The following is a 14,264-nucleotide window of genomic DNA, read 5'->3' on the forward strand; positions in this document are numbered from 1 at the left end:
TTTTCCAGTGTGTATTTAGCCTGTTTATACAAGACATTGTCCCCCTTCCTGTGAGCATCTTCTTTGGCCTGACGGAGCTGTCTGAGTTTTGCAGTGAGCCATGGTTTGTCGTTGTTGTAGGTTAAATGAGTCCTGGTAGGAATGCACATATCTTCACAGAAACTGATATAAGATGTTACAGTCTCTGTGAGCTCGTCCAGATCGGTGGCAGCAGCTTCAAAAACACTCTAATCAGTGAGGTCAAAACAAGCTTTTAAATCCTGCTCTGCTTCATTAGTCCATCTTTTTACAGTCCTTAATACAGGTTTAGCTGATTTCAGTTTCTGCCTGTAGGTCGGTATAAGATGAACCAAACAGTGATCAGACAGTCCTAAAGCTGCCAGTGGAACAGAGTGATATGCATTCTTTATTGAGGTGTAACAGTGATCCAATATATTACTGTCTCTGGTGGGACATGTGATGTGCTGTCTGTATTTTGGCAGTTCACGGGAGAGATTGGCTTTATTAAAATCCCTGAGAATGATTAAAACAGAGTCCGGGTGTTTTTGTTCTTTCTCTGTGATCTGATCAGCGAGTTTCTGTAAAGCGGAGCTCAAGTGCGCTTGCGGAGGAATGTAAACACTGACGAGAACGAATGAGCAAAACTCCCGTGGCGAGTAGAAAGGCTTACAGTTAATGAAGAGCACTTCTAGATCTGAACAGTACATCTTCTTTAACACAGTTACATCTGTACACCACCTCTCATTGATTGATGATCAACATGTGTTTTTATGTAGATTATATGCAAAGTAATTATTGGAATGACAATGGAACTATAGCTTGCTACATTCTGAATACTGCACAGTAGGCTATTAAAAAAAATAGTAGGTGAAAAGTACCTGGATGACCTACTATTTCTGCCGAGATTCTGAAATGCGCATTCGATAGACACTTTACTATCCCATGAGGCCACGGAAGAGGATTAAGAATGGCAATGCAACTGATGCTGGTAGGTCATGTGACAGTAACAACATGGAGAAAGTAGTACATCCGAATTTCATTCATACCACCCATTTTCATACTATATAAAACATATTTATAAACATTTGAGAAGTTCAAATTCAAATGTAGTACTTTTTCAGACAGTATGGCTAGAAATTACTTATTCAACAAAAGAACCACAAACAGTATTTTATTGCACAGCACACTTCACATTTTGGTAAATGTTGTAGGTTATTTGACTATTTTGTCTGCACAGTACGCATTATTTACCTAAAACATCATGGACTAAATATAATTCGATCATTTTTACAGTGTAGCAGCATTTTTACCATCTTTTCAATTTCCCATGCAACTTAAGTTAAAGTTACACATGTTTTTAAGTGTATGAAAAGATCTCAAGGTCAGAAGTCTTCCGTTTATCCTTTTAGCGGCGTCATCTACATAATGTGACCGTCCTTGCAGCGTCTACTCGTTGAATAGAGTTTCAACTACGGAGACCCGTGACACGTAATTAAAGCAATGAGAGATGTAATGAGATAGATGAGGACGTTTTGCCCCCTCTGTAGCAGGTTGCCCATCACATCTGGCTAAAGATGATTGAATAATACCTCTCAGTACTCCAGAGGGCCCGCTGCATGTTCCCGCAAATGACTGAAAAACGCAGAAACTCCGGGCAGTCCGAGTAGGCTATGTTGTAAGATTACAGAGAGGCATGAAATTATGTGAATTTCGAGTGGACGTACATTTAATGTCCTTCCCTTCTCTTTGAAATGTTTTTTAACATCCCCCTTGACTTGTTAGCGTACGAGAGCTTGCCTTTAATTAGTCTGAATGACATTAGAGAAAATGTTGAGCGATATTGGCATTCTAACACAGTGAAAAAGCATCTGTTTCACCGAAGAGGAAGCATTAGTCATGTCTAGCCTTTCACAACTGTGTAAACAAGGTTGTTCTTTGTGATTTGAGCAACTGTGTTCAATATGATGACGGTAAAGTTATGTAATAGCCTAGTGCTTCCAGAGCCTTCCTAACAACAGGTGCACAATCACACAGAGAATGCAGTGTTTTCTGAGGATATACTTTGACTGGATGTTTCATAGATATACACATTTTTCATAGGCTAGACCTCTTTGACTTATTAATATTTTAATAGCTGTATTGTTTTCAAGCTAAAAACGAGCTCTTAGTGTGCTACACATAAGTCATCTCTGCTGTTCAATTCTCCGCTCCTGTTCTGCATTTCTCAGCGGGCCGAGAAAACAACTGTGGAAGGGGAGAATTATAAGGAAGGATAGATTTAAATGTACCCGAGGAGAACAGCCAAAGACATTTGGCAGGCGGGGTCCGTCAGACAGGGGCACAAGAGACGCGCACAACGCATTTCAGGACAATAGTCTATGATTAGCACTGTGCTTATCTGCACAATGCCGCCTGCCATTAGTGTGCTGCAGGGGCGCTGTCTCCATAGCAACCAATCTGCCTGAAGTCCAGACCCCAGTTGTGCTTGTCAAAGATCCACTCAGAAACCTCTATTCACCGTTTTCTGCCATGAAAGCCCATTTAAGGTTATTTTGACCATTGTAGGGATCTCAACGTGGCTGTAAAACCTCACATTGACTTGTTCCGTCCGCAGAAGATTAATTAACCAGCGTGACACACGCACAAATGCCTGGATGTGAACCTCATTCGTAGTCTTGACACCTGCCAATTGATATTTCCAGACCCGTCGATAAACGGAAGGTGGAATTGAGAGCGCATTTCTCCACTGACGCATGTTTTCGATAAAAAAAAAGAAAAAAGGCAAGAGGTTTATAAGAGGTGCTAATTCAATCACCGCGTTTGCTATTGCTAATGTGTAGGGTTGGTGACTTGAACAAACCCTTAAGCACAAGTATTAAACTTCGGTATGTAACTCAACCCACAACATTTATGCGATACGGACATGATTCCTCAAATCACGCGACTTCTTAAAGAGAATGATGTGCTATTGGTCTTTTAAAACAATCAGATGTATGATTTTAACCTGGCAGATGATAAAATGGGTGAAAAATCCAATAGCCTTACGGACCTGAGGCATATCATAGAGAATTTGATCACCTTAGGATCACCTTAGTAACTAGACTGTGACATTTACGGTAAAATACCGGCAGCTGTGGTTGCCAGAACTTCACCGTAAAAAATATGGTAGCAACATTTTAGGTTTTACAGACTTAACTTAAATTCACAACAAAATACTGTATTTCATTAACTGATGTAATGTTAATAAACCAACATATTGAAGTACACATATCTGTTTTGAATCATTGTAATGCACTGATAACCACCAAAAACCGGTGGTGATGAGAAAGTCGCATGATAAACCAAAGCTCATCACAAACAGCTTTTCTACGAGCTGAGGAGGGCAATACTTATATATACAAGGTGCACAGTGTCATTCACACAAACACTAAACCCCATCATGGTGACATACATGATACTGAAATAATGCAATAAACATTAATTTAACAACATTAGATTAAACCCTAATGTACACAACTGATAAGAAAAAACTAAGAAGAAACATGGTATTTCAACAAAAAAACATCTAATATGAATTGTCATGCAGGGAATTCTGGGAGTGTCAATTTACGGTTTGTCTCTGTAAATTCTACAATGACTTTTTTCTTTTTTACTTCCAAAAACCGTATTTTTATCAGTATTTTACTGTAAAATTACATTAAATGTAATTACATTTATTCACCGAATATAGTATGGAAACTTACTGCTAACCAGTTAACAGGTTTTTACTGTAGCATTTTTACAGTCTTTTACTGTTAAAATCACAATCATTTTTTACAGTGTACTTGCAAATTGTGGTCCGTTACTGTTTCCAAATTACACAACAAAGACTGTAGTTAGTAACGTAATCAGTTACATTACATTTTGTAATACATTAGCCTATATTTAAGGTAATATAATCTGACTACTTTTTGATTTCTTTTAGATTACTTTTGACCCTTTTCACCTTTAAATGACAGTAATTAATTAATTAGCAATGCATTAAATTACAAAGTAATTAACTGAACAATACAAGTATAGACACTTCTCTTTTAATTCTTTCAGTAATCTAAAATTGCATAAATTATTCTTGAACTGACCAAAATCGGGGAGAAAATTGCATCAAAAACATACATTTTAACATTAGATGTTAAATTTTGACCTTTTTTTTTTTACAGTAATTAATTGCTTAGTATTGCATTACAGCCAGCACTGTTTTAGCTAATGCCATTTTTTTTAAGGCACACGGTCATCACACACCGTTCATGTCTATTATTGCTGCGCATTCATTGTTTTGTCTCGTTGTATTCTCACCCAGGTCTCGACAGCACGCCTGTGGCACTGGCTGCTGCTTGACTTGCACCCTAGTTGAATCATCTCAAATTAAAGCACATTCTAGTCGGATGCTCCAAAAATGAGGATTATCAAATGCAGACTCACAGCCTTGTTAAAAATGTTAAATGACTGATTCATGGTAAAGCATTTTACTTTAAATGTGAAAAACAATTTAAACTCATTTACTATGAGTTTATCATTTAATTAGTTAAAATATGAACTAATATTAACTTGTTGGTTAAATATGCTATTTTAATCCCTCAAAATTAGTCATTTTCTTTTACATTTCTTTCATTTTTAAGAACTCTTTTTTTAAGTTTGCCTTATCTTGACATCCCAAAAGTAAAACACATGTGCTCACTGAGCTGAGAAAAATGTCAGGGCCTTATAATTTCAGCTTTGCAGTCAGATAGGGTCAGCAGAACGACCATTTCTTTGTGGCTAATTTGAATTGCTACATTTTTATTGAGAGCATACTTGAGCACTCACTGACCTTTTCTTTGAAGACATTAAATTAATTCTACATGAATGATCACATTAAGAGGGAAATAAGAAGGGAATTAACTTTTAAAAAAGATAGCTCACACAAAAATGAAAATTCTGTTATTATTTGCTCACCCTCATGCCATTTCAAAACTGCATGACTTTATTTAGTCTATGGAATCTAAGAAAAGAAAAAAAAAAGATATTTTGAGAAATGTCTCACAAATTTTTTTTACCCATTCAATGGAAGTCAGTGGGCGCCAAAACTGTTCAGTTACCAGCATCTTGAACATATTATAAACATATAGTTTGGAACAACTTGAAGATGAGCAAATGACGACAGAATATTAATTTTTGGCTACTTCAATGCCGAGTTCACACTGCACGATTTTAGCCCGATTTTTCACTCGCCGACAGGTTTTGCAAAATCGCCGACAAATGCCTGAAATCGGAGGCAAATCGGTGCTCGTTCACGCGAGTGACAATCAGCAGTGCGAATTATCAAAGACACGATCTGAGAGAATCGCCGATGCGTCGCCGACGCCCGTGAAAAATATTTGGCATGCTAAATATCTGGAGCTGTCGGCGATTCACAATCCTGCTGTGTGAAATGAGTTCTGACTGAAAAACACATCGGTGATGACCTACAGCCAATGAGAGACCAAGATACAGGGCAGCGGGAATTTCGGGGAGGAGTTATATGAAACGTAGTTTGCGGACCAGTGTTGCCAAATCCGATGCATCCATCCCCCGTTGTCCTCTCACATCAAAATCTACCAATATATTTGTTTGGAACTATTTCAGACTGTTTTTTCTTGTCAACGGTGCTTGATCTGTACATATTTCTCTCCTGATTCAGACAACGGTTTCTCTGGAGAAAGCAATGGATAGAGGACTCGTTTGAAGTTAAAAATGTCTTAATGATTGATTTGTTTCTTACAGACATCGTGTGGATTACTTGTGCATTATTGTGATGTTTTTATCAGCTGTTTGGACTCTCATTCTGACGGCACCCATTCACTCTCCACGCGAGTGACAACAATCAGCAGTGCGAATTATCAAAGACACGATCTGAGAGAATCGCCGATGTGTCGCCGACGCCCGTGAAAAATATTTGGCATGCTAAATATCTGGAGCTGTCGGCGATTAACAATCACGCTGTGTGAAATGAGTTCTGCCTGAAAAAAACATCGGCGATGACCTACAGCCAATGAGAGACCAAGATACAGGGCAGCGGGAATTTCGGGGAGGAGTTATATGAAACGTAGTTTGCGGACCAGTGTTGCCAAATCCGATGCATCCATCCCCCGTTGTCCTCTCACATCAAAATCTACCAATATATTTGTTTGGAACTATTTCAGACTGTTTTTTCTTGTCAACGGTGCTTGATCTGTACATATTTCTCTCCTGATTCAGACAACGGTTTCTCTGGAGAAAGCAATGGATAGAGGACTCGTTTGAAGTTAAAAATGTCTTAATGATTGATTTGTTTCTTACAGACATCGTGTGGATTACTTGTGCATTATTGTGATGTTTTTATCAGCTGTTTGGACTCTCATTCTGACGGCACCCATTCACTCCATTGGTGAGCAAGTGACGTACTAAATTTCTCCACATCTGTTCCAAAAGAAAAGTCAAACTCATCTACATTTTGGATGGCATGAGGATGAGTACATTTTCATCAAATTTTCATTTTTGGGTGAACTATTCCTTGAAGTAGACAGTACACGTATAAATGTGTCTTTGAAACAGCCGGTTAAACAATGTATAGTTGTGACCTCATCAGCTGGCACCATGGGGCAGCGTTGCTTGCTAATGTCGTATTTGTGTTGGTGGGACACCACGGGGCGAGTGTGCCAGGGCTGGATCCCCTCCCACTCTACTGGCAAGCAATCCTCCATCATCTTCTGCCATCTGGCCTTTGATTAGATCACCACAGTTATACTTTTTTATTACAGTTTTTCCTTTCCTACTGAGCCTGAATGCAACTACCATTTTTTTAATATTCCCTTTCAGATGATATTGTCCAGCACCACGGGACTGTTAATCTACTGGCTGGGCTTGTGTATAAAACCCGTGAAATAAATCACATGGCTTAATGTGACATCTGAGAGGATGCAAGCGACTTTGAATGCTTCTGGCGTTCTGCAGCACAAAGACTTTTGAAAAGTTGACATTTACACAGGCTGCCCAGTATGTGAATAAAATGAACAACATCCATTCAAATGTTCTGGGGTAAACACAAATAAAACTGCTCATCTGAAGTGACATGGCAGGGGCAAACGTGATTAATTATGCGGTTTGTTTTGAGCTCGTAGCAGAAATGACAATGCATGAGAGGATTGCACACAGTCTGTCAGACTCAATACATCTCTGCTCTAGTGCTTGTTACATTTATTCATAGTGGAAAGACATAAGGGTCATTCTACATTTCACAATGAGTGCCATCCTTGCAGCTTCTCTTTCCTGTATCAACACATTTTGATACATTTGAAACTAAATATGTGGAAATGTAGTCTTTATCTGTATTTTAGATTTTACTTTGAAGAATATTTATTAAAAACACCAAAAGGCAACCCTGTTACCATCATATTTTTAAATTAATTACATATTCCATAAATCATACAATTCATAATGACATCATCCTTTCTAGTTCAAGTTTTACCAATTAAAGCCTCCTGTTTTATATACTATGCTTACCGAGGTTGCATTTATTTGATAAAAAATACAGTATAATAAAATTAAGTAAACCGTAATATTATGAAATACAATTTAAAATTACTGTTTTTATTTTAATATATTTAAAATTTAAATGTTCAGTATGATAATCATTAATTAATTTTTATTACATGATAATGCTTCAGAAATCATTCTAATATGCTGATTTGCTGCTCATGCTCTGTTCATTGATGATTAGAAAAATCTAAAGAAAAGCATTTATTTAAAAAGTGATTTTTTTTGTGCTGTCAGTTTTTATCAATTTAATGCATCCTTCGTGAATAATTTTAAGTTTTAAAATTCTAATTATAATAATACAGTATATTATTAAAAAAACAGAATAATGTTAAAAGAGTATAAATCAACCCTGTTACCATCATATTTTCACCTTTTAAAGTAATGAAATATTCCATAAATAAAAAATCTTTAATTTTCATGTTTTAAAGTAATGAACTATTCTATAAATAGAAAAAAATAGAAATAGAAAACAGAAAAAAAAAATCTGTAGAAATATCAGCATTAAAGCAGCACTATGTAACTTTTTCTGTGTTCAAAATTTGCAAAATGTATATAATGAGCGAGTATATCATGAATTCATCTTCCAAACCGCGTTTCTGTCTTATTCCGAATCACTACGGTACACTTATAATAAGTACTTATATTTGGACTATTGTAGCCTGGTCGGGTCGTCGCCGCTGCGGAGTAACATATACCTGCGTGAATCGCCATAGACATAAACTTAGAGAAGTAGCTCCGGTTGGAATGTTCTTCCGCGGGATGTGTGCAGTTCTGTTTATTAACCGCTAGAGCGCCAGAAGTTACATAGTGCTGCTTTAAGTCCTGTCAGCTCTGTTGTTGTCAACCATGTAACTGCTCTATTATGTCCATATAAAATGTACTCTTTTAACTTAACCTGGCACAAGGCAATTTATTAATAACAATAGCATTATGGAATGGTTACAATTGTACAAAAATGAATACAGCTGTATTTGATTAAGACCCAACTGTGTCGTCATTCTGTTTCATGATTCTCCATTCAGGATTTCCTCAATGAAACATAGGCCTACTCTACAAACCAAATGTAGTGCAAACAGGTGAATGTTGAGGAAGAGTGAGAGAGTCGTTCAGGGATTCTTATGTAAATGTCAGAGACACTCTGCAGTTATCGTCGGGTCACAATACCAGGCTAGGTGACGTAAAGGGATACTACAGAGAAATGCTATCCCACATTATGGATCCACATACCTAACTACTGACCATTTTAAATAATTCAATGTGGCATTGCTTCGAGACCTCATGCAAAGAGCAGGAGTGGGTGATTTTGATTTAATGTTTGGCTGAACAATTTTTTTGACCATGCGGTCAAAAAAAGCACAAGAATCTTACAGATCGGTTCACTAAACCAAAATGTGTTTTCAGTGGAAGACCCTTGAGAGAGCCACAAATGTCACGTTTATGCATTTTTTATGAGGCTTTTCTTGTATGTTGTTTTCTCTTGAGTTTTATTTCTACATGTGCAGCATAGAAAAACAGCACCAAAAGTACTATAGAATTAAAATATATTGCTGTTCCCCCCCTTTACAACAGATGTTCAGATGTGTTGTGAATGTAGATGCTCTGGTTTTATCTTTCAGGGATGATTGCTAAAATGACAAAACGAGCACTGGATGACATTAGAGGCTTAGTGAGCTCATTTCAGCAGAGATTTTCTCAGGATTTCCCCAAGAACTGTTTGCGATTTTTAGCTTTTCACCACTTAAGACTCAGAATTGGGATGCTTTCAGTTCCTCAAGTGCCAAATGAAGGCACCGAGCTTCAACAAAATATGTGGCATCCTTTCACTTGATCACATCATTTTCTAAATGAATAATAAATGAGTTGACCAACATAATTTGTCTTCATTATTCTTCCTGTTAATTGTACAGAACCTGGGCTAGTTGTTACAGAGACCCAGCCAACAAGGTATATTTTCAGAACATTCTGGCAAAGTTCTCTTAAGGTTATGAACAAACATTCCTTCAGTAATGTTTACAGAATGTTCGTTCCGAGTTATTTGGTCTTAAATAATGTTTTTAAAATGTTAGCATGAAAGCATTATTGAATGGAACATTTTCTTTCTTAAATGTTTTGGTTGAACGTTCCTAATATTTTTTGAATGTTACTACTTCTTTCAGAACGTTCGGGAAACATTCAAAAGTTTGCAAAATGATCAAATAGAATGTTCCCTTATAGCGCTCCCATAATGAAAAAACACTTTTGAAACATTTAAAAAACTGGATGTTTTCAATGTTCAGAGAACATTAAGAAATACTGGTTTCATAACTTAATGGGTTAGCAAAACGTTAACCAAGGGTTAGCAAAATGTTCTTTGGACATATTTTTGTTAGCTGGGAAGGGCTGTATCTCATTTACTGTAAGGTTTTGAGTCAAAAGTTCAGTTAGACAAATGTATTTTTTGTGAATTTGGATCCGCCTACAGTTGAGTGAATGGAATTTGCTGTTGTAAATATATCACTGTCATAATTACAGTAAATAGCTGTACATGTGCATTTGTTGCTGCTGTAAAGCAAATAGCACTTTTCAAAAAAATTTGTACCCACTCACCAAAATTATGCTGCCTTCCATTGACCTCTGAAGTCAGATGTCAGAGCTGGGAATGTCGTCACACCCAAGTGTACCATGTTCCAGTAGAGAAGTCAGAAAACCAAGATGAACATGTCCATTTTTTAACAATACCGGTCGATTAAAAACACATAAAAAGCGGTATTTTGAACAGATAATGCCATTGTATCATTTCCACAAATAGAGGTTGGATAGTAGTGTGCACCACTGAGTTTGAGACACAGACAAGGGCAAATAAAAAATTGACTACTGTTTCTCTTCTGCTGATACACTGAGCAGCATTATTGGATTCTGAAGTTGGAGTTTTTGCGATTCCTCCAAGATTCTGAGTCAGAACTCCGACTTTCCAGATAAAAGTTCCTACTGGAAACTCGGAATTTCCAACTTCTGAGTACAAATGGAGCGCAGTATTACAGACTCCTAGAATCAATGTTTACCATCAGAATAATTTTGAAACGGATATTTCAAGGTAAAAAAACTTACGTTCAGTTGGCAAGAACCAACTTTAAAATGCACATTTTAATGAAATATTAAGGTTTAGAATCCTGTAATACAATTTATTCTGTTGACCAAAATTATGCTAATTATGCCAACATGCCCCATAAGGGCATTTTTCCATGGCATTGATGGATGAAATAGAGCTTTCTTTATAGCCAAGACTTATGTGTCTATACAGAAAATAAACCTACTCTGAAACACATTCACTAGATTAAATCTGTCCTTTCAAAGAAGAAAACAACACGTTAAACATCCTTTGCTCAAACCAGTGGTGTCACCTGGCTGCTTTTCTTGTGCAGACTGCTCAAGTTCTGCACTTCAAAGAGCCTTTTGCACCTGAAGTACCTCTAAAAGTGGTAGCGAGAACTTCATCTGCATTTCAACAGCATGAGTTTAGTTAAAGACCAAAAAACAAGTTAAACATTTTGTCCCGCTGGAAGGTTTCTTGTATAAGATGCTCTTTACATCACAAATATGCCAAAAATAACATAGACCTGTGCAGTAAATCATAGGTAAGAACGAGTGAAGTGAGTTTAACATTTTCCATTCTTGGTTCACACGTCAAGGTCTAGCCGTCATCACAGACTGCAACGCACCTGCCACCGAAGTGACTCAAACTCCCACCGCACATCTAATCAAGCATTCGGTTAGGCAGCAGACAGCCTGATCGTTGTGATTTCTTTTTCTATTTTTCATGAGATGAAATAACGTTATTCGTAATGACACTTTCTTCTCCGGCCTGCCTTCGTTGTCTTTCATGCTCTGCTCCTTATATTATCTTTTGTCTGCAATCCTTTTCCCAGGGCCTGAAAACTCATTATTCACCCAAATTGATGTGATTACCAGTTCTCAACAATACACCAGTGGAGATTTCTTGGATTTCATTTGTTTTTAAATGATACTGTCATGTTCAAATGGAGCCTGTGGAATTAATTTTGACCCTTAATTGCGTCAAGGAACAAAACGTCAGAAAAAGCAATAATCTAGTCTGTATAGTACATGTGTTTGACTATCTAATCTTTGACAAATTCACTTCTACTAAAGTTCCAGCTGCTGGAGACATAACGAGTGAAGGTTATATCTTGTGCAGACGGTTATGACATTCTCACTGAACATTCAGTGAACTAAAAATACTTTTCATCTCCTCAACCAACCTCAACCAAATTTTCTTGAAAAGTTTTCTTGAAAAACATCTCAGGTTATGCATGTAACCCTGGTTCCCCGAGAGGGAACGAGACATTGCGTCCTCTAGTGGACACTATGGGAAATGCCATCAGCATGACCGATGTCTGAAGCACGTGTGAAAACACTCCAAATCCATTGGACCATGCAGTCCGTGACATCATTAGCAGCATCCCAAGAAGTATAAGAGGGCACCTGTAATGCACGTCATCAACTTCTTTGTCTGAAGGAGACGTGAAACAGGCAGGCCCTAGGCATGGCAAGGGGACGCAGTGTCTCGTTCTCCCTCTCGGGGAACCATGGTCACATGCGAAGCCCGAGACATTCCCCTTCAAGGGAACTCGCACTGCATCCTCTAGTGGAGACTATGGAGAACGAAATACCCACTATGCCATGCCTTGGTGCATTGCCTGTCCACCAGGGGGCTGTTTCATAAAACAAGTTGACCAAATAAGCCAGGCTTATTTCAGTTAGTCTGACTTATTTTCACTTGATTTGGTTTCATAAAGCAAAATTACCATAGCTCAAGCTCAGTCACTCTGGCAACTTATGCTGGGAAACTAACCTGGTCCGGGGCAGGCTAACTGTCAGGCTAAGCTGAGCTCCTCTAACACTGACCAATAGGAACGCATTGATATTACGGCGCTGACTCTCTCACATACAATTATTTGACGTTATCACTCCAAAAATAAAAGTATACAGAAAATGCAACTTAAATAAATCAAATAAATAAAAATATAGGCTACAACCGACTGTATTTAATGTATTGTGCCCAAGATTTAATGACTTTGTTTTAAGATATTTAAAAACATTTTAACATGCTGCTACATGCGCATTCAGTTGATCAGCAGTTTCTAGCCATGCAGCCTTTCTCTCTGGTTTTATGACAGCTGTACTCTATGGTTATTAGTAGAACATTAAAACATTACAATATAAAATTGCTCTTTAAAGCATTAAAAACACTAAATTAAAAGTTAAAATCACTAAATTAAAAATTAAAATAAATAACATAAAACAGACTATATTTTACATGATAAGAGTAATACACTTTAACTAATTTGAGCTAGTAATTAAGGCTGTATTAGCTAGCTTACATTTGATTTACAGTTACTGCGATCATAAAAATACACTTATATGTAGGATTAAAATTCTACATGTTTCACATTTAATGTCCAACAACAAATATTTTAGCAGAATGCATATTTTATTCAGAATTATTGCGCAGTTATTCTATTGTGTTCCATCTGTTTAGCACGCAGCTGCGCTCGTTCACTCACGTAAGCCTCGCCCACTCCTGACAGCAAAATGGATATGTTTGCATGACTTTCTAACATTTACAGATGAAAAATATACCTGTGACGTGTCAGTTATGCACTGAGGAAAACACAATGTCTCAAATGCATTAAAACGGCACTAATATTCGCTGTTTGCCATAGTGGATCGATTTGATCCATGATCGACATTAAGGGCTGCTTAAGAATAAGCGTGCACATCAAATTATCCTGACTCATTGAACCTGGATCGAATTAGTGAGATTGTGTGAACTTAAATGGTCATTTATGAAACTGCTTTAGTTCTGATTGATTTGTTAGGTTATTTCAAGTCAGGGTTTGGACTTTAATCCCCGCTTTTCTTAGCATCTTTTATGAAACAGCCCCCAGGTTAGAGAGCACCAAAAATAGTGGCAAACATACACAAATTTAAAAAGGGGGGCATGCCAATGACGCCTGCACAGCTAAAATAACTTGGGTGAAATGGGGAACCCAACCAACTCTAATATTAAGGAGGGACTTCCCATTCAACCAAGTTAGAGCCGAATGCGCTCCGTACAGACACTAGATACACTCATGCACAAAATGCATCAATCATGCATGTCCTCAGGTCCTCAAACGGAGGCATGCACTACCTGAAATGTTTTGCAGAGTGTTTCCTACACGTACACAAACAAACGGCTCCTGAAGACAAAAGAAGTTAATGACGTGTATTACAGGCGCCCTCTTGTACTTCTGGGCATGCCACTAATGATGGATTTGGAGTTTTTTCACACGTGCTTCAGACACTGTCATACTGATGGCATTCCCCACATAGTGTCCACTAGAGGATGCAGTGCGAGTTACCTTGAAGGGGAACTGGGATTTGAGTTTACGCATAACTGTAAAATAAGCTTAAATAATGTTTCTTTGAAAAAAATGTCTGGTTGGAGAAAAACAATATCTGTTTCAATCTATAATCCTATGTATATGTACAAAATATGTATATGTATGTTTTTTTTAACCTGATCTTAAAATCCATTTAATTTTCATGAAAAAAATTTTTTTTATCACAATATTTATTTTAAATAGCTGACCTGACATTTCATACAATTTGACATGACATGAATATGTAGGCTATATTTTATGACTTTGCTT

This window comes from Sinocyclocheilus anshuiensis, unplaced genomic scaffold, assembly GCF_001515605.1.
Source record: "Sinocyclocheilus anshuiensis isolate Anshui unplaced genomic scaffold, SAMN03320099.WGS_v1.1 scaffold343, whole genome shotgun sequence".
Classification (NCBI taxonomy): Eukaryota; Metazoa; Chordata; class Actinopteri; order Cypriniformes; family Cyprinidae; genus Sinocyclocheilus; species Sinocyclocheilus anshuiensis.